The 26398-nt window shown below is 40.3% G+C and overlaps 1 long non-coding RNA gene across 1 annotated transcript in view; it reads left to right on the plus strand.

Moving 5' to 3' along the window:
- Positions 1–4717: 4717 nt before the first annotated feature.
- LOC125018478 overlaps positions 4718–26398 on the plus strand; it is an 82220-nt gene continuing 60539 nt past the window's right edge. The window contains exons 1-3 of the long non-coding RNA XR_007113952.1: positions 4718–4854; positions 11484–11622; positions 21010–21042. This is a non-coding gene — a long non-coding RNA (uncharacterized LOC125018478). The remainder of the gene's footprint in view (positions 4855–11483; positions 11623–21009; positions 21043–26398) is intronic.

Consider the following 26398-nt stretch of genomic DNA (forward strand, 5'->3'; position numbering starts at 1 on the left):
GGGCTTATGCTACCTTTCCTTTTATATATATATATATATATATATACTGTATATATACTGTATATATATATATATATATATATATATATATAGAGAGAGAGAGAGAGAGAGAGAGAGAGAGATAGAGAGAGAGAGCGAGAGAGAGAGAGAGAGAGCGAGAGAGAAGAATTAAAACCTAGAGGAATATTATATTATATATGAACTTATGACTCAAACAGTGTAGTCACAAAATGCATTGAAGCAGAATAGAAAAAAAAAAATCTGTTACAAATGTGTTTAGTTACTTGCTGCCTGTGATTCCTGTAACTAGAAGTATTAAAGATTCATACATTCTGGTTATGCTAGCTGAATGAACCTGTGTACTAGCAGCTATAAACTCACACATAACAAAATGAACAGTTCATGGACTCATTTAAAAAATATTTAAATTTTTGCAGTATTCAAATCATTGTTTATTTTATTTTATTTTAATCTAATCTTATTTTATCTTTCCCTTTACTTGGTTTTAATAGTGTTACTTTTATGTGCAGCTAAGCTACTGTGACCAAGTACTTTCCCTTGTGGATCATTAAAGTCTGTCTAAGTCTAATGTTCTAGAGACTATGCAATTATGGCATTTTAGCTTAAATGCTTTACCTTTTATATGTTCAATACCTTGCCATGCAGCTGAGCATATTCCATACACCAACATACACCAAGGCAGAAGAGTTATAATTTATATGCTCTACTTTGTATCTTTATTTTTTAAAGACTAAAAAAGGAAAAAGTGACTCAACATAAACCAGCACTTTACAACCCATGTCAGATTCCACAGCATATGCTTCGGCTTTTTCTTTTCACTGTATTTTCAAAGCTTGTGAATGCACAGAGGCAGGAGGACGACATGGATAAAATTAGGATTGATGCTTGCTTGCGGAGTTGCATTTTCCCACTCCAGCTCCGCATCCAGAATGCATGCGGTTGTCAAGGATCCCCAAAAGGCTGTGTGTGAATGAGGCAGAAACAAGAAGCCCATTCAGGTCTGCATTCTTTCTGTCTGTTACACAGCAGCTGAGAGAAAGCACTTTGGAGTTCACAGCTGTGAGTCAAGATGATTTTCTCTCTGACAATCTCCCAAATGCAATTTCCACTGCATATGTTTTTTTGTCCTACAAAAGAGGAAAGGTTTTGGTAATGAGCGATCAACCAAGTCCGGCTATAATTCAAGTTACCTGAAAGGTATTTTTGACCACCAGGGGTGCTGTTAATGCCGAAATTGGATGCATACATTGGATCCAGCACAAAGAGCAGCAACATCTCTAGGTGAAACAGGAAATCCATTTGTGTAGAGCTGAAAAAAATAACAAGCGGTGGTTACTAAAAGCTGAAAGCGAAAGAGCATTGTGTGACACATTTAACTATGATAAACACCCGTCGCTGTCCTTACACTCTCTATAATTTACCCAGATAGTGTAACATTCCTATAATGACATCAAACTGTTAATGTGCGAAAATCATAATGGAACCTGTTACCAAGCTATAATAAAGTGCTGAGCCACAATAGTGTACACTGCTGTAAAGTTATTTTCATAATTTAGAAGTAGTAGTTCTTCACTCGACTGTGAAAACCAAGTGTTGGTTCATTCCACAATCTGGTCAGAGAAGTATTTTAGGGCAGCGTGCTCAAAGGGAAAGCAAGATGAACAGTTCACAGAGGGTTCATGAGTTATGACATGGGCATTGTGGGAACTAACTAATGTATACTTATAACAATACAGTTCTTATAGTTGATGTCTTGTTTGTGAAAATTCAATTCAATTCAGTTTTAAATATAAATTTCACAACGATTCACAAAATCTGGCCCGAAAGCCCCAGGGCAAGAAACAATGACTCAATTTTCACAGGAAGAAAACCAGCTCATATGGAGGGACCCATCTGCTTGACGTTAGCAGAAACCAGAGGAATAAACATCTGACTGAAGTGTACATGTAGGATTTGAAAGCTGATGTGTGTTACATGAGAGTTTGGTAATTATTCTAAATAGAAGTGTTAGTGACAGCAGTTGTTCCATTACAGGTGAGTGAGCTGGTATAATGATGGAATATAAGAAGTATCAAAGGCAGGTTGGAGAATGATGCATTCAGGTAGGAGTGACATTAGTTTTTTGGTAAGTAGACAAACCAATAATTCATAGTTTGGGTAAATGAACATTGTGGTATTGACTAGCTTTAATAATAAAAAAAAAGTCTCCACTTACCATATGGATTTAGCATTGATCTTTACATGATCATTTGTCTTTCTTTACTTTATATTTTGCTTGTTATGTTGTTGCATTCTTCTGTTGACATATTAACGATTTTAGAATCTGGACGTGTACGTGACACATACCTCAAAGGTGCTTTCGTGTTTTTATATCGTTGGATTCATTTATTTTCTTTCTCAAAGACAACCTGAATTCTTTATTTCCACCACTACTTTCAGTTAAAATTCATTAACCTCCGTCTTCTCCACGCTGACAAATTCCTGCTAACATGCTGATGTGATAATCTGTGACAGCTGTAGTGTCGCGGTACACCACAGTGGATCCATTACTGCGTGTTTCGTGACTGAACCCTGCAATTAGTTTGTCTTAGCATTAAGTTTTTCTTTATCATGCTCTTTGCTAACACATCCACTGTTTGGTGGCTGGAACACATGTAAATATATTTGTGGTGATATACTGTGCACATACAGGAGATTAATCATAATCATTCCTCATCTGTAGAGCACATGCACTGTAGATGACTGCTCACTTTAGCCCAGGCGTTCTGCTTATTTGAAGGGTGACACTGAATTAGACTGTCATGCCATTAAGCTACTGTACCAACAGATGCACACAGGGCGCTTTTATGCACACTCACATTCAATGACTCCACTTGTGCTGTTTAAGGGAAGGGAGAGCTAAGGAAACAGGAAACCCATCCCCCTTTTTGACCTTTTCTGGCTTTCATCCATGTTTCTGCTCTCTTCTCCTTTCAACACTTCAGTCTTCGTTCAATGTAACATTTGAAAAGTTGATCCAAATATGGCTTTCGGAGCAGTTTAAAAACAAATGCTCTGCATTTTTTTGTTGTTTCCTTTGTGACTATATTTAGGGGGGATCATGACATCCACTTTATTTTAGTTTAAGTAAACTAGTGTCACACGATGACTACACTGCTCCAGTCCTGCTCTCCGCCCCTCATGCAAACACACACACACATGCATGGACCCCTGAGCATACTCAATCTCCTCTTACTGGTTGACTGTCGTTGGAAGGTAAATAAATCCTGTGGTTGGGGTGGAACACTGAGTGCCCTCATACGGCTGTGGAGCTGCCCTACCTGAAAGAGTCCTTGTGTTTGCTTCTGTAAGGGAGCTTAACTCAGACATATCCTTGCCACGCCAGGCCGGCTGCTTGTAACTCCTTTTCCTTTCCCTTTCCCTTTCCAGAGAAAGGAATTCAATCTAAACAAAAAACACAATTTAAATCCATGAATATAAATTCAGTTCCATGTTCTAAAGCATACGTTGCTACTGCAACTATGCTCACTAACAATTTCAGGATATATCAAAGCTAGGATATCTATATGTTGCCATTCTGTTGAGTTCATTTATTTCATTTGACTCCTGCAGAGGGCAGTAGACCCCACAGTATCATCAAGAGGACTTCACATGTTCATTGTGTGTGAGGGGGAGTGTGTGCAGACAAAATATGTGTGTGCACACAGTCATGTGGAAATGAATGCATGTATGTATGTATGTTCTATATGCATGTGGGCAATGTGCATTTGCTTTTTCGTGGGGCCTCTTGCAGGTGATTGCTCATTCGTGCAGCTGTAATTGTTGCTACGTATTTATCTTCCTCATTACAGGAAGTTTTCCTGCAGCTCAAAACTCAGTGGAAGATGACTCCTGCTTGTGCCTGATTCTCTTCTACGCATTGTTGGGCCCTCTGCTCCCTTCACTGGAGTCCCTAGAGCTCAATGGGACGGAAGTGTGAAACATGTCCACATCAAAGAGAGTGCAGGCCAGCACTAATCCGCAAATAATGACAGGCAGGCCCGGTTGAATTTAGCACATATGTCCCCTTACTCACTAATCTTGTAAGTAAGGGGACATGTTATAAGCTCTCCCTCCTGAGGATCACATCATACACGTAAAGATGAGCCAAAACTGTCACACGATTTTAAGAAGAGCAAAAAGACAACACAAATGGAGGAGGAGCACGCACTTTTTTTTTTTAACTGTCAGGTGGACGGCCCTTGAGGGGAAATTCTTCCAAACTCACCTGTACCATTGTTTCCTCTGCTCTTCCTGTGTGAGGAGCCTGTGTTGTTTGAATACAATGGGGTCAGGGAAATCACAGAACCTGTCAGACAGACACTCCATCATTGTGACAGAGACGACTGGCAACAAACAGCACGAATGCTCACTTCTGAACAACCCCCCACTCTGTGATGGTGCCGTTACACAGCAAAACATTTATGGACCTCTATTATCTGGTCAAACGTTTGGTGTTTTAACCTATAGTCATCTTCACTCATGTTTACATTATTTTAGTGTAATTTTGAAACAACTTTGTGTCACCGCTTCTGTAGTAATGGTGTTTCAGGTTAACAAAACATGCTCTCTTTATCCCCTTTTTTTGTTTTAGATAGACAAAAACAAATTAAGTTATAAACGTTCTGCAGTCCTTCATCTTTTCGGCCACTAGGGGGCAGCGGAAACAAATTGCGAACACGCCATCGCCTTAGAAATGAATATGGCGAACATGTTTGCAAACATTTGCCTGTTGTCACGTCAAGCATCGTCAGAGCTGCATTGTCAGTCAGTTGGAGTTTCTGGCTCTTGTATGTAAGTCTAAAATTAACTCTCTTTTTGGCGGCTCTGCTAATTTCTGTAGGAAATGTTGTTCTCGTTAGCTGCTACATGCTTCACTATGAAAACAGGTGCCTGCTGCGGACGAAAACGCCACGATAGTAGTCAAAGAAAGCAGTAAAGTAAGTGGGTTGGGTAGTTAAACCATAAAATAAGCTGTAAAGCTCAGCAAAGCCCCCGGGGAGCTGAAGATTCAGGTGATACGTTTGTCATTACAGCAAGGCCCAAAACACCTGGAATTAAATATGGTTCCTGCAAGAAAGTGGGCCTTAAAAAACATGAAACATGGCTGAAATCATGAAAGCATCCAAATATCAACATGAAACTTTGTCAACACCTGCTTGGTTAATTTAAACAACAACAAAAAAACAAACAAACAAAAAAAATCTACCATCTAAATACATTAGTGCTATGAGGCAAAATAAATTATAATATAATACATAGTGCACTTACTGTTAAATATTCATACAAAAAAAAGTTCAGGTTTAGTTCGCTGAGTCAATGTTGAATTATTCATTTTTTTTCTAAGCATGAGTTTCCCAGAATGAGCATTAAAACAACCGCGTATCTGATATTGCAAAACTGATAGCAGCAGCAGCATCCTCGACAGAAGCCAATATGACACTGTGCCTTCCACATCCAAGTAATACTAAGCCCCTCTATTCACTCCTACATTTTCCAGTGAACTTCAGCCAGGTTTATGTTAGCCTGACATGAAACAAAAGCAGTGTGCAGCTGAATGCCTTCTGGATGCGGATCCCCGTAGGAGCGGCCAGATCTGCCAGAGTTGCGGATTAAAACTCACTAAGGGAATGTCAGCTTTGTCAGACAGTACAATCCCACCACTACTGTCACCACTGTCTTCATTAAACATTGATCTTGCTTTTTGAAACAAGCTTTATCCAACAATTGGAGAATTTTTGGGAAACTGATTTATTTTTTTTTATATATATATAGTTTCATTAGTTGGTGCTGTCATTACATTTGTCCAAGCCACTAGTACATTAATTGAATAAAATAACAGAACTATTGTATGATGTCTTTCCTCTTCTGCCCTGAGTGATTGGTGAACCCCATCGATTTCAGCCCACAGTGAATCCCCACAGAATCCTCTCGGTGTTACCTTATCCCGTGTCATCTCTCCTCTGCGCCCCTCTGTCAATCAGTCCGCTCGTCCAAACTTCTCGAGTTGCATGAGCTATGATTAGCAATTTCTGCCATTATGTATCCCCCTGCATAATTCATGCCCTTTGTTCTTTTTGACTCTCCGCTGGAGAGAACACGAGAGGGGAATCCCACCCTGCTTCAAGAAAACCCAGAGGGCTTGTCTTGTCGGGGGAGTGAAAAAATAATGCTGCATTTTTAATTATCCGACCATTGGATTATTCATAATTGATGAGGGGATGATTGTGGGTGGAGGTTTGTCCCTCCACCATCAAGAGAATGAAATGGTCTGGAAAGTGCCGGGTCATTAGGTTATTAGGGACTGGGTCCTCTCCTGATCCAGAGACCAAGTATGACAAAGCAGCGCAGAGGACATCCCATACACCCACTAAAGTGGACCGAGCATTTTCCTTTCCCTCTGTTGAGTCTGCTATTGTCCAGTTGTGTTCTTCTACTGAGGTTTGTCACTGGAGAAGCCTGCTCTGGTTCACTGTGGAATGACATAACATGACAATTTGTGTTTTGTTTAAATAAGAAAGTGGTATTGGATTGAGGCTGTGACCCCACCTGGAACACTTTGAATTGTACATTTAATGACTTATTGGTTTTGGATGAGTAGATTATTGTTTATCAGCTTAAGCTCCCGACAAAGAACACCTTTTTTTTTTTTTTTCTTCAAACTGCAGATAAATCCGCCAAAGTAATCTAAGATTGTTCCTGTCTTTGAGGGTTTAGAAATGGTCATGTTTTGCTCCAAGTTAATTCTTAATCGCCGTGTTTTCATCTTCAGGCAGGACAGTAATGACCAATTCTGAGTGACTGACCATGGGAACGGGCACAGTTTAAATCCCCTTCATCCCCGTCTGTGTTTGTGCTTGATTCCAAAACTCTGCGCACACACACACAGACACACACACATAGGGTTACAGAGTTGAGCCTGCTTTATGGTGTAGCCACCCTTTGATTCGCCGCTCAATGAAACTTGTGACTGTTTTAATTAAGGGGAAAGTACACTGACAGTGTTGCACACGGAAATCCGCCGCCATGCACATAAAGGGCGCTAATGCTTTTCTTCCTGTCGACGCAAGGCTGGCCCCCTTTTGTCAAGACTGACCATTCACTTCTTATTCATTTTCTTTTTTCCTCTTTCTTCAGTTCTCAAGTGTGGCATCGCATGAGGTCTGTTGCTAATGACAGGAACAAAAACATATTCAAGGCCCAGCCAGGTGAGAGACCTTCATGTGACGAGTCAGGACTGATGTTAAAACGCATTTCTTCTTTTTGTTTTGTGTTCAGGCAGGGACAGGGCTGCCACAGGGGATTCTTTACGGCAACCAAAATGAACAGAAGACAATGTTTCACCTTATTCTGTTGTTTGGTATGCTTCAGGGCGACGGCATCCCCCACTCTCTTATGAGATAAAACTGTAAACCTATTCTCTTTGTGTCTAATATTATACCTCTTAAGGAGAACTTGAAACCCTCATGACTTTTGATCAGGATTAATGTTGCAGGCCCCTTTGGCTAGCCTTTTTGAGTGAGGTAATGGAAAAAGAATTGTAGTCTGTGGTCATCAACTAGCACCCAAAGCAGCTGACAGCTGTCTGTGGGTTCCCATGTTAGTCACACAGGTACAGTTCTCTGTCGTCGCGGTATTTTGACAGATGTTTCACAGAGGTTTGTGTATGCTGGTGTGTGACAAGTCCTCTCTTCCTCTGGGGATCGATGTCTGTCCTGTTCTCTCGCTGATCTGATGTTTATCTGCTGGTGATCAATCACACTGCTGACAGCATGAGGGTTAGTGTTACCAGCCCCACTGCCTCTGAGTGGGCGTTTATATATTGAATACAAAGGACAGGTAACAACCAGAAGGAGTTGCGGTACAGATGTTAATTAAATATATGCCAGTATGTGCACGAATGTTGCAGAAACCTGTATGCAAATTTGCTGCAAACAAGATATCTTTATTACTTTGAATGAGTGAACCATTTGCAATAGATTTTAATGTATTTTAACATTAAACATAAGTTTCTCATAAAGCTCTAATATAGGATTCTGTCACAGCAAGAAACATTTTAAAAGTCTATAAATCATGTTTCTGGTACTCCAGCACAAAATAAAGGCCCTACAGTATAAATGGCGTCCCTACACTTAAAATAAATGATTGATGACGACTCCCTACTCACAGCAAATGGGCCCAAGTCAGGATTCTTGTTCCTAATGCAGGTGTCAGTAATCCTCCTTTGCCTCTTCAAATGATCTTTTTCGCCCGAGGAGATGCTTGACCAGATTCCTCCCTTACTGCGTGGAAACGGTGTAATCTCTCAATTCTTGACACAGCAAATAAACAGAGCACAGAAAGGGAGCCTTGCAACTTTATCTCTCACTTCCTTCTACATTGTCTTGTTGACAAGTTTCAGGGGAACCTCACCGGGGAGAGAAAAGAGGAGACATGTTTCTTGGGTAACAAGCCCAAAGGGGCTGTGGCCAGGGATTGAAGGTTAAGTGCATGTACTAATACTCACAAAAAGGAACTTAACACCTGAATATAATGACATTGCATACACTTCCTCTTGACCTTCCATTTGGTCGCCATCTCCTTCTTAAAAGAGCCAAGCTGCCACGTTATCCTATTACACAATATGGAAAGACAAACGGGAAGATCCGTTGTGTCCATGATGTCACTCACATTACTGTAGCTACATTGCCTAATTGGAGGTTAATGTCTTTTAACCTCTCTCATAAATTATTCCTTGCAATGTCTGAACCCCCCCTACAGTTGTCCACCCCTAATTGGACAGGAGGACACCTTTTTTTTTTTTCTCATACAATAATTGTTCCATGGCTTCGAACTTTGAGCTGTGGACCTTTTCTACTATGGGACGGTCCCGATGGCTGTGCACTGCATCAGTACTCGCGTGAGATCTCAGACAGCGCATGTATTGTCTTAACAGCAGCAAATTGGAAACTTGTCAGACCCCTACAGTCCCTAGAAATTCAGCTTTAAGTGTCAAATGCCGGACAGGAACAATATGCGACTTTGTGAGACTCACAAATCATGTCCACCTCAAATGTTATTAATTTACTGGTAATATTAACACAAAGATTCAGTTTTGTGTGCATAGCACTGACGTCACCAACTCATTCTCCTGCAGCCCAACTGAAATTTTTTTTTTTTTTTAAAAATGGTGCCTTATGTGACATGGTTTTAGGTCTTTTTTTTCAGACCCACAACACACTCTGTATGTATTGGATCATTAGAGAATCCAAGGCCTCTTGACTTCACAAAAGCCCTCAAGGACGTTGACTATAGTCTTAAGTCTTATTTCCACAGCTCATTTCGGGATAATTTGTGTGTTTTTATGAAATTAAATGTGTTGTTTAAATGCTTATATGTCATCAGCAGGAAGTATTTGGAAGTTTCTTTGACTGTATGTCACTGATATGCCATTATCTGGCACAGCATTCAGAGAAAAAGTCATTTTGTGGGTGCTTGTGGGTGCTGATATGTTAGAGCCAGCGATTTCCTTGAAGACTGTTTTAAAATGTCTGAGTCATCCTGCACTTGGAGGCGTTTAGTAATTTTGTGTCCAGTAAAGCACTTTCTCTGTTTTCCCGGCTCTCCCTCCTCCTGCATCTGTTCTGAAACCTGCAGCACGCCCAGCTCTGGGCTCGAATGTGCACGAGTGGTGTCTGCTCAGTTCAGAGCAGCTGATAAGGCAAAGTAGTCAGGTTTGACTGGGAAGGTTTGACTTCCTCAACTCTGTTTTTCAGAGAAATTAATATTGTTTAATCTTGAAACATAGAATAGTCAGTTTACATTTTTTTTGTTTTGGTTGTTGCACAAGTTTCGGTGTACTATTGTTACTGGGAGTGTATGCACAGTAGTTTGGTTATTTTTTGTCCAGAGGGACAAATTATAACTGGAACTGTACTTTCAGTCAGAACTTATGAGGCGTAATGCAGGCAAACTGAATAAGAGAGAGATCACTGAAGATCAGACGCTACATCACCAGCTCAAATTGGACAGACTCTGGATTCTGGTCAGCTTCTGGTCTGGCCCTCAGTGTACTTCATATATTGGGGTGATTGTTGGTTAACTGTCATACAGTTAATTTTGATTATTATTAACAATTTGCCTTCATATGTTGATTTTTTTCACCAAATCTGATGACTGTATTCCTTTGGCACCATATTAGAAATTAAGTATCTTGAGACCTGCTGGTACTAATTCTGTCAGGAAACATTAAAAAAATTAAATAAATAAAGGTGGGGGTGGTTAATAAGATGAGGTCCTTATAAAAATGCCTGTCCTCAAATGGTGCAAAACAAAGTGAAAGTAATGATGGAAATGTGACATTGTTTCATCCTCTATTCGCTATGTCTGTGTGCAAGTGAACTGAAATGATTCTAACAATGACACAAAAGGATCACAGTCAGCTCGGATAACTGCAAATATCAGGCCATTAGGTGTAATGATCTAATAATTGTGACAGGCCTTTGTGTCTCCACTGAAACATTCCCTCCTTTCAAACATATAGAAAATAATTTAATAAGGTAGTTTGGTCTCATTTTAAATGTGGCACCATACTGTAACTCATTTTGTGAATAATTTCCTAACTTGCAATTGTATTACGGAAAGATTCTCGTGTAATTTAAAAAGGTTTTAAAATGTGTTTTCTTCCTCGCGAACATGCCATTAACAGGAAGAATAGGCTTCCGATTTTTACAATTACTCTGTGTTAATTGTATTTTTATACTGAAAAGAGATTATTTCAGGATTAGCACAAACTGCATTATTTTGTCTATTATATTCCTCAGTTATTTTAATAATGAGAGATGTTCGTAATGCAATTTAATTTCTAGATAAGCATGAATACACTTAATCACATTTATTATTTAAAAAAAAAAAAAAAAAAAAAGAAGCGACAAAGAGACATAAAACATCATTCTGATCCTCACTGGGCATTATTGGTTGTGCATAATCCAGCTGAACACAGAAGTAATGGATATTAACCTTTGTACTAGTGTATTTCCTCCAGAGGGTTTGTAAAAGCATATTCATCATGGTGTTGACTGAAATACAAATTTAGCTGTGAAAAGAGGTGTGTAACGAGCCGGAGGAGAATTTGGTCTTTTTATGTACAACCTGTAAACAAGATTGTTTATTGCTGCTGCCAAGCAAACAGATTGGAATTCAATAGTCAAAGCATAAAGCAGAGAGACAACAGATCCCGAGGCCCAGGATCGGCCTCACTAATGAGATTAGACCTGCCGTGCACACGCACCAAACACCTGATTGTGAGCTGACAGAGAAAGCAGAGAAATTTCATTCAAAGAGACAATAATGCTTCATTGTAACAAAATGAAATGTAGTGGGTATTTTCAGTTCTGGTTTATATTTCTGAGGGGAAAATGTTCCTTTCTCCTTCCACCCCTAAGGGGCAGCAGAGACCTGCATTAACTCGAGGCTGCTCATCCTTGAGCAATGACTGTCAAGTGGGACCCTCTCGTTTCTATGACCAAGAATACAACAGAAGGGAACAAAGGACCAAAGTTCAACAGCTACAAAAAAATCTAAGTAAGTATTACTTGTCCTAGTGCCTTAGACATGCTCTTTTGTATTTCTTTTATCTGTCTGCTTTTACTAAACTTTTCAGGAAGAACAAGAAAGGTAAGTTTTACTGGAAAACAAGTCCTCTTTCTCTGTCATTCACACTGATACACAGCCAGGCTTCATTCGCGGAGCTCGTTTTCCGTCTTTCAGCGAACAGGTTGATACGGTGAGACATAGCTGCTGGGTGGGCTCCTCCGCAGGAGTGGAGGGCCCCCCATTCAAGGCTATCGAGTGAATTGTCAGGGGGAGGAAAAAGAAAAAAAAAAATGAAAAATTAAATGAGCCAAAAGTTTGGCGATAAGTGAAGAACGAGGTTGGGGCAGTTCCCTGGGTCATGCTGTGGGATGCGACTAAAGATTAATAAAGAGAGCAGGTCTGTGAAGGGAGAGGGTGACGGTGAGGTTAGACGGAGGGCCAGACAGCGCTAGATGAAAGTGGGAACTCTCTCCCACAGCTGTCAGCAGTTTTTAATGTGAACTTTGCTATTGATTGGCAGAGCTGACCAGATTCTGCCACCAAACTTTTCGAGTTTGGCGGCTTCCCATTTCTCATTCATGTGTGGGATGCATTGGATGGTTAGTATGAGGAGTCCGGTATCAGGTTCGTCATCTTGAGACTCATTGTGAGTCTCCTTACCAAAATATATTGTGTCATCATGCTTCAATTTTGTTGATTGAGCCTTGCGCTGGATGAAAGAAATGGGTTGTTTCATTTTTGTAGCCGTGAAATGGGAATTTACTGTAATGTAAGACTCCGAATGGGCTCCAAAGAGCAAGCATGAGAGAGTGTTCACTTAACCTATTTTCCCCCTACTGCAAGTGTGTGAAATCAGCATCTATATTTATCTCGGATACAAGTGAGGTTCCATGTAGAATACAGTAATCTTTAGCCTTTACACAACACTGTAATTGAATCAAGCCATGATCTTTCATCCCTGTAGTTATTTTAAGACATGAATGACACAACAAAAATTGAAATGCACCCGCCCCCCCCTCTCCCCACTTTTCCCATTTCAACAAAAGGTCAGAAATTCAATCACCACCGCTGCTATTGCTATAATAATATATGTATGGGAAACAGCCACAGTTACTGACCGCCAAATTCTTTGGCTGCCTGTGGTCATTTTGTCTTGCCTAAGAACAGAGGCGTTTCTCACTGGAGTTATTCATTAATCCCAGCGGGCCGAGGCTACGAGCGTACGACACCAACAGATCCTTTCATTCTTAGCTCTGTCAGTAATGGTGTTTTGTTCATTTAAATTTCCTTGTTAGCGCTGAATGTGCAGATTCTGAGACATTAGTTCCACCCAGACATTCGTATTACATTGAACCTTTAATGTCCTGTATTTCCAAAAAATGAAGAAACCAAAATGTTAAAAATTAATAAAATGTTATTTTATGAATTCTTGAGATTATTTCTGGAGAGAGAGGCACCGATACAAAGCTCAAATTCAACTATTATCTTCAGTATTTCCCCATGAATTTACATTCCAGGTATACTGTTGTTATGACCTTGGTGGTGTATGTTTAGTTCCTCGTGGCAAAACGCAAAAACAATAGCAGTTCCTGTCTTTGTCTCAGGAAGCAATACAATTTTGCCGCCTGTACTGTACATCAGACAAATTGTTGAGGAACTGCAAAAACACACAGATGATCAAAAGTTTCATGGTGTGCTTCCCCAACACTGACGTTAACCAGTTTTCAGCGGTGACATTGTTTCATGTTAAAGAATGCAGCCAGTGACTATCGAGCTAAGTCAGGGGAAGGGCGAGATAGGAACACAAGGAATGACAAAATGTGAACGGCATGAGACCGAACGCTGGAGCTCCAGAGGAAACGTGGATTGGGAGAATGAGGTGAAGGAGGTAAATGGAGGAAGTGGCTTTCTGCTGAACGCCTCATTAATGCACCGTCACAGCCTTCATTAGGCCCCAAGAATAACGTGCATGAAAATAAACCTGAAAGAAAGAGATGTAAAAAAATAAAATAAATAAATATTTATTTAAAAAAAGAAGAAGAAGTCAACAGATTAGACAAACTGAACAACTGGTGGCAGTGAATTAGGCTCAGGCACTATTGTGAATACTTTAAGTGAATATGGAAAGAACTGTGATAGAAAAGAGAGAAGCTATTCAAATAATGTGGAAAATATTCTGTCGGCAGAAATTAGTAACAGAATGATCTTTGTAGTGTATAATTTCTTTTTATAAAAAAAAATGCTTTCAAAATTGTTTTCTTTAAATAGAAAATGACCATTGCAAATAGACTCATTTTCCTGTCGCAAAGAAGAAACAAATGTTCCCCTTTTTTTATTATTATTTATTATTATTTATTTATTTTTTGCTGTTTCTTGCATCAGGCATTTTTAAACCCTTGCATCTATTACCTTTCACCGGGTAAATACCTAATGCTGGAAACATTTGTCAATGTATGCAGCTGGCTGAACAGAATAGATTATTAGGAGGTGAGGGGGGAAAAAAAACACACACAGCTTCTCCAAACAGTGCAAGCCTTTGCCATACGAAGTGTGTTTCAGACATAAAGAAGCTGCAGAGATGGCAGCTTTGTTGACTTAAATTGTAAGTCATATTCACTAATAACAATACTAAACATTCAATTATGTGGATAAATTAGTCAGGACGGAGTAATTATTCACATGCAGAAAACACACAGACGTTACAGAAAGTGGACAATAAACAGCAAAGAGTAAACACATCCTGCATTGTAGCCACTGGACCAGTAGCTATTGTGTTGCGTCTGTTTTTGTGTGTAAATGTTTGTTTGCGTGTACAAGGTGCAAAGGCTGAGTTGTTGTGTTAGGAATTTAAGTGGTTTTGTATTGGTGTGTTTACATCAAGCCTCATTAGAGATTTATAGCTGACGCAGTGCAGCTCATTCATTCAGAATACCGGGGTCAACTCTGTAGAAAGGGATAAGAGACACTCGGTGTTAATTACTGACGTAGAATACAAGAATACGAATTACTGAGCCAACAGGCTAAAAGGGAATTTTAGTGGTGGGATGTGCAATGATTGTTGCATATTTTGTTTTTTTTTTTTTTTTTTTGTACATATTTAAAATGGGTCTCTCATCTTAGATAGCAATATAATAAATACAAAAAACATTTACAGGTTATATGTAGCTCAATTGCATTTGACGCCTAACTAAAATATAGAAAAAGCAGACGCAAACGTATCTTTTGTCACGTTCTACACAAACGAGAGCCGAACGCGAGGCAGGGATAGTCTCTTTTGGGCGCATCGTTTTAAAGCATCTGAAATATTCACAACGGCTCAGCCGCCGGCGATGGTCCTCTATGGAAACGCAACTGCTACAATGAGCCAGGCAGTAGTAAAGAAAAACTCTAAACATCAATAGTGTACTGGCCTCCTGTTGGGTCCTGTGGCCAGTGTTGTGCAAACAGCAGAAAGTTGCGGCGTGTGAAGGGTAATGGGACATCCAACGCCAGGGGACAGCAGGCGGCAGAGTCACACACCGCTGCCGAAAGAAAGATGAAGTAATCTCAGGAAACAAGTAGACACACTCCACTTCGAATTTCGCCCCAAACAAGATTAAAGTGACATTATTCTATGAGAGTGTGGCAAGAGTATTAATCTTACACATAGAGGCAGAGGCTAGACAAACAGAGGCTGGCTGCAACAGTATGGAAGCACATTCTTTATTTTGTCAGTGTGGGGTGAGGCTCAGAAGTGGCCGCGAGAGCACCATCATCTCTTTTTATAATGCACTGATAGGCCATTATCTTTTGTGTGTTTTGATAGCACCTCTTGTGTGTAAATGTTACATAATGTATGTTGACGTGGAGTTTTACTAATGTCACATGTTTAATTTAGTATTGTGGTTGATGGAGGGCATGGTTTAGAGTTATACTGACGGACGATGGTTGATAATGATATAAACTGACTGTGTATAAACTAAAAGTAGTTTCCATGTTGCTGATGTCTTAACTTTCAACTCAGGAAATTCAGAAAAAAAACAAGAACCGATAACACTTGAATGGATCCGTTTAAAACAAAGTGCCTCATGTTATTGTTCAGGCCGTCGCTTTATTTCTGCACTCAAACAATCAAATGCGTTTCCGCTCTCATTAATGTATGTAAGTACAGTAGCTGTGTGTACAAGTTAGCTTGGCCCCAAACCAAAGACTCTCCACCCAAGCCATTTCGGAATTCATCAGTCTCAAATCCACTAAATGAGCGTTACATTGAGGTTTTGTTTAGAACCTGTTGCATAAATAAGTCGGTCCCTAAAACCCCACTGAGAAAGACAGAGCTTTAATGAGTGGGGTTTAAGCCCCTCCACCCCTCTACTCCTCAGCCCACAGCTTGGTCTCCTAATGAGCCATCATCATGCAAAACTGCCAGCTTGATACACATTAATTGGATTTTCACTTTTTCACCAATTAATTGACCAGCATTGTCATGTTGGCCAGCCTCCGAGGGCTTCTAAGAAAACGGGGAAGCTTCCCCCTTTTTACTCTCCCTGACTCTAATAGCCACTGACTGGAGAGGGGAAACATTTTTCTTTTCTTTTCTTCTCTACTACCGAGATCAGCTATCTCATTATAGGCTTATGACATTTGTTGGAGCCAATCCCTTTGTGGAAAGAAAACAGTTTGTGTGCTGCTCAGTTGAAGCCTTTACAGTTTGTTAACCTGCCTCTGCCAGTGCCAGGGCCCCTGGGGGAAAAGCCTGATGTGCAGTGACTGACTTAGATTCCCTGCGCCCTAGAGGACAGACCACAGGGTGAGGGAGAGCAATCCCACGCCACCTTGTTCAACAAGCACCAAAACAAGGAATGAATGCAGCCAAGACATTTCACAATGGTTATTTGATGTGTTGACACATCAGTGGTGTTTCGAATTCTGCCAGGGGGATTTTTGCTCACATGAATCCTTGCAGTTCAAATCCAGGTGGGGATGGTGCAGTGCAACTAAAAATTTTTTTTTTAGTCACCCTGTTGGATTTGATCCAGAAGAAACCAGCCAAGACAAACATGACCTTTAGTTAATGATTTACCCAAAACTGATATTTGGAGGGTGGATTCTAGTTACGTTTTTAAGTTTGTGTCATGACTTTGGTTGTTTAAATATTAACATCTTAATGCTGTTTACAGTTGGTCCCCAGGGTGATGACAATGATTGCAGAAAGGAAAAATGTCACACTGGCATCCATGGAAACATGAATACGAATTATGTGGACTCATTCGGTGGAAGATCATCACATATGATTTTATGTTATTATTTAAGTTATTTTTGCGCATCACATACAGATTTGCGGTCAGACCCAGTCCTAGTTATTGAACAGATGAAAAATGTTGCCATGACGTAGCCATAAAGTAGACCATCGTACTTCAGTATGACCTGCCTGCACTTTCACTTTGCTGCAGTGAATGGTAATCGGCTGAATCAGAGCAGACCTCACTCAACAGAATTAGCGTTTGCACTTTTTAGTGTGTCAGCGTGAGCAATAGCTGACTGAAAATGAAAGAGAAGCTTGTTGCAGATGTGAGAAGTTTGATTTGTAGTATACATGTAAGGTTGTATTGGTGTATTTTACCTCACACCATAATTCTGTTTTAATGAGTCGAATGTATTACTTTTGTGATTATTCTGTGCCTCAGCAACAACGAGATAAAATAATCCTTTAATTTATCCCACAGTGGGGACTGCAGGAACATTTAATAGTCCAACATGGGACACGGACCCCAGTCCTCTGTCTGCAGAACGAAGCAAATGTAAAATCTCTAAATTTGATTTGGTCGCCTGCAAATTTCTAAACGTGCGTACATGTTGTTTCTGCGTGTATTGTGAGTGTTGTTTTTGGAGTAATTGGAAATCGGCCTGTTCTGACATTTATGTACGAGGACACGTTGGAGCAGCCTCGGGTCAGCGTAATGTGAACCATTGATTGCCGCGTTTTGTTGATGCATCACTTACATAAACAACAGTCACATACAAACATCGCATGCTTAATTTGCCACAAAAGGAGAAAAGATCCTCTGTCGCGAGGAAAGAAAAGAGTTTTGAAGGAGCGAGTTCAGTGGTGGAAATAATTTATTTGTTATATTGGAAGTAATAAACGAGGCATTATTGTGTGTGAAACACAGGATGGCAACTTTTTGCATCGGTGGCTTTTAGAGAACAGTGAGTGTTATTGATGTTTTACTTCATTTTGACAATTATTTAATGTAATAGCTGTCTAAATGGGCCCCGTTTGATGCCTGAGCCATTCATTCAACGTGTGTACAAAAACAATAGCTACAGCAGCTCTCTGGGGTCAATGAAAAGACACTCTGTCAGCTACTCTTTTTAAAATGTTCAGAGCCGCTCCTGTAGCCGAGAATATTCCATTCCCCTCAATCAATATCCCTCCAGTCAGGGAAGGTTGAAGGTTAGAGGTCAAACCTTTACGAAAACCTGTGATTGGATAATCAAGGGCAATAGCCCTAATTAATCGATTAAGTGTTAGGAGGAGGAGCGGTTTGTAACATATAATGTGTTGGTTTCCATAAGCATGAAGGATTCCATTATTTATGTAAGAGTGTCCATTACGGCACATTGGGTAGAAGAAATAGGCGTTTTTATGCCGTCAACATTTAATCAAGCAGAACTTCATTAATCCCCATAATTAATTGAGCAGGCTTTGCTATGTTCCTTTTGCTACCTTTACTTTCTGGTCGGACGGACATGTTTCACCATTATTGTTGTCCCATCCCTCCAAGGGTTGTGAGTTAATCTGCATGACCCAGCACCTGTCACATACTAATAAACACAGAACTAATTGACTTTGTTGCCCCACTTATCAGCTGCCTCGCCAGTCAAAGCAGCCTCTGAGATTTTAGTTTGTTTACAGCACGACTTCCAGGTGTGTCTCATTAACCAAGAAAGATAATATATTAGGTGTTTATTACAGCAGGAAAATAAGGTAAAAAGGAGTTTAAATATTACTGACCTTTTTATGAGGACAGGGCAAAAACAAAGATGCTGGTTCCTGCAATTCGGTGAATGAATTTATAGAAGTGTTGCGCTTTACAGCTGCTTAGTTATGTTGTTTATTGTGTCATGCACAGTCAAATCGGTGTCATAATAGGGACTTATAAGACACTAAATGTAGTATTGCAATGAGATGTGTCATCTTAAAAAAAACACACACAAAAAGATTAAACAGAAAACAGAACTATTCATTGTGAAGGCCCCCACCGCAGATTAACATCAGAAATTAAGCGTACAGGAGTTTTTGTCACTCTTTTATGCAAATCGGGATACCGATCAATGTTTAGCTGATAGTAAAATATGTTCAATGAACAAAAATGAGGCCGTATTAAGGCGCTTAGATGGCCATAGAACAGGAAAGAATTTAAATGACTTTCTTTTTCTGCTTTTTTTTTGGTTTTTTTTTGGCGACTCCTTAAATTTTCATGTGAACCTTAGTTTATCACAATGCACAGGCAAGGTACTGCTGGGCTATAAACTATGCCTCCGTTTAAGATTTCTGGTTTATCAAGTGATGTTTAAATTTGCTTTAAAGGCATTACCATATTTAAGTTTCAGTACCTTGCCTCTCGCCCGATGACGGCTGAGATAGCCCACCAGCCCCTCTGTGACCCGGTTATAGAAGATGACAATGAGAGAAGTTATGTACCATCAAAGGGTCCAGAATAGTAATTGATTAGTAGTTCAGATTGCGCTTGTACAGCAGTATAATAATGGAACTCAATATTACAAAAAAAAACAAACACTTCAAATATATTTTTTATTTAAAAATATGAAATAAAACCACATTCTGTGAGTGCTCAGTGGTAAGCGTGCTCAAACTGTAGAGATGGTGGCCTCCTCTATCGGAGGCCTGGATGCCTCTCATGAAAACTGTGTGTGAAGTGTCCTACTTATCCAGCAACTCTGTAGCCAGAGAATGCGCCGGCTATATAGAGAGTTACCACATGCCACGCTGTGCTCCCGCTATACACTGTTCTCTTTCTCTTTCCGTTGTTTTCTATTCACTCTGCACACACTCATGCACACACACATGATGGCCGCTCAAAGTTTTTCCAGGGTATTTCTCGGTTAATTAACAGATTAGTGGTGTGGGGCAGCTCTGAAGATCAGGGGTCAAGACTAAACCCTCTAACTCGGAGGATAATCAGTGGCAGGTGGGTCCACACTTCTCCTGTTGCCCCTCACAAACCCCTCCCCTCTTGATTTGACTTGTGGCAAAATAAGCCTCACTGCGCCCCGCCGCCCCGCAACCCCCCCCCTCCACAACCCCGTAGGCTACCGCCGCTCTTGACTCTAGCCACTGCTAATGCACCTGAAACAGAGAGAAGGCGCGGTGGGGAAAGCAGTGGGTGTGAGGAGCCGATGGAACAGAGTTTGAAAGGTTCTGGAAATGTGCCATCCTTTCAAACACCCTGACAAGACCCTTATTTACAAAACTGACCAGTGGGAATCTCTGAGCACAGTTTGACTGAATGGAACGTGGACTATAGGACCATATGCCTGGGGCTAATGCTGTAAAATAGAAATACAATAAGAAAGACCAGCGCAAAGAAAATCAGGGCTTGGGATTTTTTTTTAGTTTTTTTTTTTTTTTACCCTGTCTCCATTCACTCCTCCCATATTCCATTCCAGGTTCTGCTTGGTGGAGAACTCCATTGTGAGGCTGTGAATGGGAGACTTTGGGAGTGTCTCTCCTTCTGTTAATTAGGACTGGCCAGCGTTTCCGCTCCCCTGTGAGCCCCTCCATTATTATTTCTTCGCATTCTTTTGCAAAAGTTAACCCCATTCCCTCATTCTCACTTCAAAGACCTCTGACAAAGATAAAGTCCGGGAATTACATTTATTATTATTTTTTGAAAAAAATTTAAACGAATTTGAAAGCCATTTAATTTAAAAGCAAATAAACTGGGAACAACAACAAAATAAGGAAGACTAATTGCCTTTTGCAATAAGGGATAACGGTGTGAACGCTCAAGTTATCATACGTTTCAGCCAAACTCAACATTTATATCAATCACAGTGGCCGTTGAAATATACAGTGACGGCCACAGAGCTCGGGAGAACTTTACAAATATGCATTATGCAAGTAAATTGATACTCACACATTTATTGAAGCACCAACCAAAAATATACCTCCCCAACGTCTGTGGCAAACATCAGCCAGCAAAGAAGTCCTGGGGTGCATTCTACCACTGCCCAGCAGGCATCCATTTGCTGGAAAAAAAAATCACTTTGCCTCATTAGCTACACACACTCTAAGTTTGTCACAATGCCTTTGCTTGAGTCCTACTAACAGAGTGCCCCACCACCCCCGCCCCCCTTCTTTTTCTCTAGGTAGAGACTTCGGGGGCCAGAGGCACAGTTTCGGTGAGTGAGGCCTTTTCTTCTACCCCTCTCCTAGCTGGTTTAAGGGTTGTAATTATCTTTTGCTGGGGGAGGCTGTAAATTGGATTAAAGTGGAGGGTCTCGGCTGAGTGGATCACCCCCCCCCCACCCCCCCGCCTCCCTCCGCCCCACCCACCCCCCCAGTTCCCCCGCCATCTCACCACTTGGTGGGCCACACGCTGATAAAGTGCGGAAAACCGGATTTGGATTCAGCCTCAGCATTCATGGCTTCCTGCCGGAAAAAATGAAATTTTCCAACAGAAGGGGCCAGTGTGCCTGTGGTATCTGTCCGTGTGGTGTGTTTCATCTGGCCCCACTCTTCCAGAAACACCATTACCTGCGTTATCAGTGTGAGCCGACTCAGCCTGACTGGACAGGGAAGCTTGGCCAACTGTTATCCATACAGTCTTTGACCATCTCTGTTTTGTGGCTCTCTTCCCTGCTGCCGGATTACTCGAATTAATTTAACCGGTAGTTGTTTATAAAAATATGTGGCATTTTTATTGATAGAACTGATTACACCCCTTGAGACACTGAAAAAAAAACGTAGATTTTATGCTCACTTTTTTTCTGCATACCATGCACTCTGATAAAACATTGTACCTTATAGGCAGTTAAAATCAAAATTTTGGGGACAGGGTAAGAAAAGCAGATAGGGAAAGGATGACTTTTTGGCTCCAAAGTCGTTTTCCTGGTGATCGTAAAATTTTAATCCTGTTGAGGAATGTCTCCAGGTCTTTACGGATTGCTGGGATACTGGTGCGTGAAATGGCAAGTCTACCTTTCCAAATGATGTGAACCCTGTTTTCACTGAAATCGCAAAAGCTTTTACAACTCGTGGCAGGTGCAGCATTTGCATTGAATGAACTTGTCTGTTCAGATTGGTGCCCATGACTATATCTACATGCTGCTTGAGAAGAGAACCTTTGCTTTAATGTACTTTTTTAGCCTCCGCTAGACACAACAATTTCTAGAAAATATATTATAATGGTTGAAATGGTTTTACAGCAAGTTTTGCTGTAAAATATACCGTTTGTAGCTGTTACAGTTCTGCACTATTTACAGCCTAGAAAATGTACATAGTTGGATCAATGAATTTTCACGTAGGTTAGAAACATGCTCCAGAAGGCAGAATTTGTTGAAGGTGCATTTAAGTACAGTGTTTTAGCTCCTCTACTGTTTTAAGCTGCCTGTAGATTGGAAAAAAATGTTTAACTCTTCCACAGTACATACAGTTAGCTTAAAGTTTCATATATATTCACATATGATGGGCATACTATACTGTCTGGTTAAATGAACTAACCAGCATTGCTTTATTCAGTGTGGTGAAATTCAGCTTAATGTCAACCGCCTGTAACCTTAACAGGCTGCTGACCAGTTAGTAAATCTAAATGAATAGTGTAGTTATTTAATGCTGCATACTGAAAGGGGCCCATTCTTTTGATACTTAAAGTACCCACCAAGGAAGCTTTAACTCCAGGGGATAAAATTAACACTTTGTGTCCCTTTGTCTAATTAAATTGCTTGCCTTTTGTTATTCATTGTTGCTTTTCTTCGCTTATATACATATTTGTACCATAGACTGTAAAAATATTGACAGCAAAAGTGAAGCCAAAGCAAATAGAGCTCCCCCTAGTGACTGGCTGCAGTATAGGTCGTAAGCGCCACCTCCTCTATGATAGCGGATGGAACTTGGGCCAAACTGAAACACTAAAATTAAAAAATAAGTAAATAAAATATGTACAGTAATTATTAAACATTAAACATTTACTTGAACCTGGTAGAGATAGAGTGCAGTATTGATTAAACGAAACACGAATAAGTCTGGCGAAAGTGTGGCCGGGTCATTGATATTACTTAAGGCTGCCTAGAGTCTTTTTTTAAGAGGCAGCAACTCACTTGTAATAATTTAGGTACTCTAATAAAAAATAATGTATATATAAATATAATATAATAAATGAAACGGTTAATATAAATGTACAGGAAAGTGAAACTGTAAAATTAAGTTGCAGCAACTTATAAATATGATGGACAGTGTATTTTAATTTAATGCATTTTTTAAAATTACAGTAGCGTGTGGTCATCTTTGATCAGTGCTCTCTTGTATCACTCACTTCTGAACTGAATTTGTGAATAGAGTAAGTGAAGTAACGTAAGGGTTTTCTCAGAGGTAATACCAAACTAGGTTGAGTGGTCCCCTATTGCTGGTATAATGACCTGAAACCTGAAGAGCAATGAAAGAGAGTCTATTGAGGAGGGTTTTTCTATTCACGTAAAATGTCAATGCATTTTCCAACAGACACTTACAAGGGATCAGTGGACCCTCAAGTGTTCATGAAGAAAATAACCTTTGAGTACTACAGAGGGATGCTACTCGCCTGAGCCATTCCCCAGCCATAACACCTCTAATGATTAAACCAAATAGCTTTGGCATTTTAGGAAAAAATGAACGGTGATTCGGGAAAAAAAAATAAAAGAAAAACACGAGCGGTCGTTCAAGGTTTACTTATGCCTTCAAGCAATCTGCATGAAATCACAGAGCGAAAGGCCACACAGAGTGCAAGCTATCTTGCTTCTTGGGTTTTAGTTACAAGCGTGGAAGTGTTTTTCATTAGGTGCTAGAAAAACAGAGCTACAGTTATCTGGGATGGTCTTCTTTTGATGTTTCCTCAGCCTCCCAGCCTGCGCTCCTTTCCCTTCTCTCAGCTGCTGAGATAAATGGGAGGGAGTGCTGTTAGTAGGAGATTCCTCAACACGGTGGGAGCTCAGGGCCGTCACTACGAGTGTTTGCCTAAGATATGGACTGTTTGTAGTACTCCCCGCAACTAATTCATTTATTATTACACAGAAGAAATATGGTCGGGAAAAAATGTGTGTTGCTGTTTTTTTTCTTTCTTTTTTTTTCTCTCGTTATTATTATTATTATTTTACATCAGGGCACCAACTCCCTCCTGAGTAACGTATTGGAATCACTTACGTAAATTAGAATATGACTTTTTTGATACAAATCATTTTATCTCTTAAGTATGCTCATAAAATATATTCAGTGATGAATTAAACACAGTCAGTGTATCTAATGACTATGAACAAGACCATTTACTGTGCATTATTACAAAAAGACACTGGCAATGAGTTAGAAAAACAATAAATGCTCGCACAGACGGTTTTTAATTTGTAACTTTTTAATGGATACGAAAACAAAGTGGTATTGATAGGAGTCTTAAAGTTGATGCTGTGCAATGAGCCTACTCTTTAGGGGACACTGTGTATGAAAGGGCTCAGCTAATCCAGGTCTGTGGCGTGTGTGAATGGGCCCCAGACTCCATACATACATAGATAGACCGGATATGTGGCGGCAAATGAGGGCACTCTGTCCGTGTGTTTATTAGACAGTAGTCAGAACCTCCTTTCATCTTTAATTTCCTGCCATGTCATCTGAAGACAAAGATCAAACAAGGGACAAAGTGACCCTCCACGCTCCAGACTCCTCTGAGGAGAGTGAAGAACCCCCACTGTTCATTCACCCTGACCTTATCTCCCTGTACTTCCTCTCCACATAACCCTTCACCACAGGCTAACCCTTAAAAGGTAAAACTTATCAAAGCTATTTGTCTCCAATGAGCCTGTTCATCCTGCGTTACTGATTAGCGATTGACTCGGGAACCATTTGATTCTGTCATTGACAAACACCGCGTCACTGCCTGAGATTTAATGTTTTCGTACGAGTGACTGTGACTCCGTCATGGCGGCCCGCTCCACTTTTAATTTCTATTTTCGCTTCTTCTGTATCTCTTCGATGAAATGGCCACCCTGCGCGTCGCTCCTTTCTCATCATGAAACTTTGATTGCCAATCTGTGTCATCCTTGTCAGTCAAACATCTGTTCAGTGTTTTGTCCACTGCTGCACCTGCTGACCTCTAAGTGACCTGAAAAATAAGCAGTGAGGCGGGAAAACACAGGAAGCAATTTACTTTCCCAAAGCTACCTTGGAAATGGAGAACCAATCAGAGCTCTGCCTCAATGTCCCTTTTTTGATTAAATGTTCTCCAGACCTGGCTTCTTATGTTTGATTTTCTTTCTTTTTAACTGCACCCACAGAGTTACATAGGCAAAGGGGAGGTGAAATTTCTCCCTTCCAAATGGATTGCAATTTCCCCCCATTTAGCACCTGAAGGTAATTAGCTTGAAGAGATTGCAGAGTGAGAAACACGTTCATGGAACATTAACTCTCGCACATTCTCCAGTTGCAGGGAATTAATAGGAAAGATTAAAGTTTAAAGAGAGCAAATGCCATTAGCTCACAAACCCCTTCTCAAGGGCTGCAACCAAACCATGCTAAACCAAACCTGGTTTTAAAATGGCTTTCAAAAAAAAAGAAAGTATTCGTCATTGTACATGCCGAGTTTCACAGGTGTGTAACTTTGAACCATGCATGTGCTGCACATCGGAAGGGCACAGTTGCCTGCAGCTTTATATTGTTCCCTTTAATGAGTTTTTGTGTCCTCAAAACTGCCCCTGCATTATGCTAATGACCGGCTTGGCATGTACTAAATTTAGAGGCAAGCTAGAGAAAATGTAAACACATAAATAATCAGCGTCAGTGCAGACTGTGATACACTTTTTGAGGGTGTTTTTTTCCACCTATGAAACGTATCCCCTTTGCTGTGCCTTCTGGGATTTTTTAAGTATCTATATGTGTATCTAATCATTTATTTCCATCATACATTGAGCTCTTCCTCGGTTATACTTTTCTCCACTTATTTGCCCATTTAGCCATTCATCCATCAATCTATCTACCTTAAGGGGATAGAGGAGGAGACGGCAATTGGCAATGAATTTTTAGAGGCCATCCCACTCACAGATTCCATCATAGCCTGAAAAATTCTGTGAGGTAAGAAAAAAAAAAAAAAAAAAAAAATGAAATTGAGACATGGTAGAATTTATTGCCCAGAAAATTCCATTCTACTATCTGATTTGAAAAGTCCAGTCCTCCTAGCTTCAGAAAATCTATTTCCCCACATTTTAATACCCCCGCGTAGCAGTCCTCATAATTCATTCGAGTGTGTTAAGCTCAGTTTTATTAGATCTGAAACAAATTTTGGTGGGGATCCTATAGGTCATTAACCATGGAGTAATTTTATCCTTGTTTCCCTAATGATGCCATAATGGTGAGTGAATTTCTTAACTAAAGACCAAAGAACATTGTGAAGGTCAGCTTCATCTGCAGGCTCCTTCAAGCGCTTCTAGGAGAGATTGGAAAAGTCGCACATTTTTGAGGAGTCATTAATAACCTTAAAGCTGAGAGCCTATTTGCGATCTCGCTCTCTACCTTTTAATT

Source organism: Mugil cephalus, chromosome 13, assembly GCF_022458985.1.
Source record: "Mugil cephalus isolate CIBA_MC_2020 chromosome 13, CIBA_Mcephalus_1.1, whole genome shotgun sequence".
NCBI lineage: Eukaryota > Metazoa > Chordata > Actinopteri > Mugiliformes > Mugilidae > Mugil > Mugil cephalus.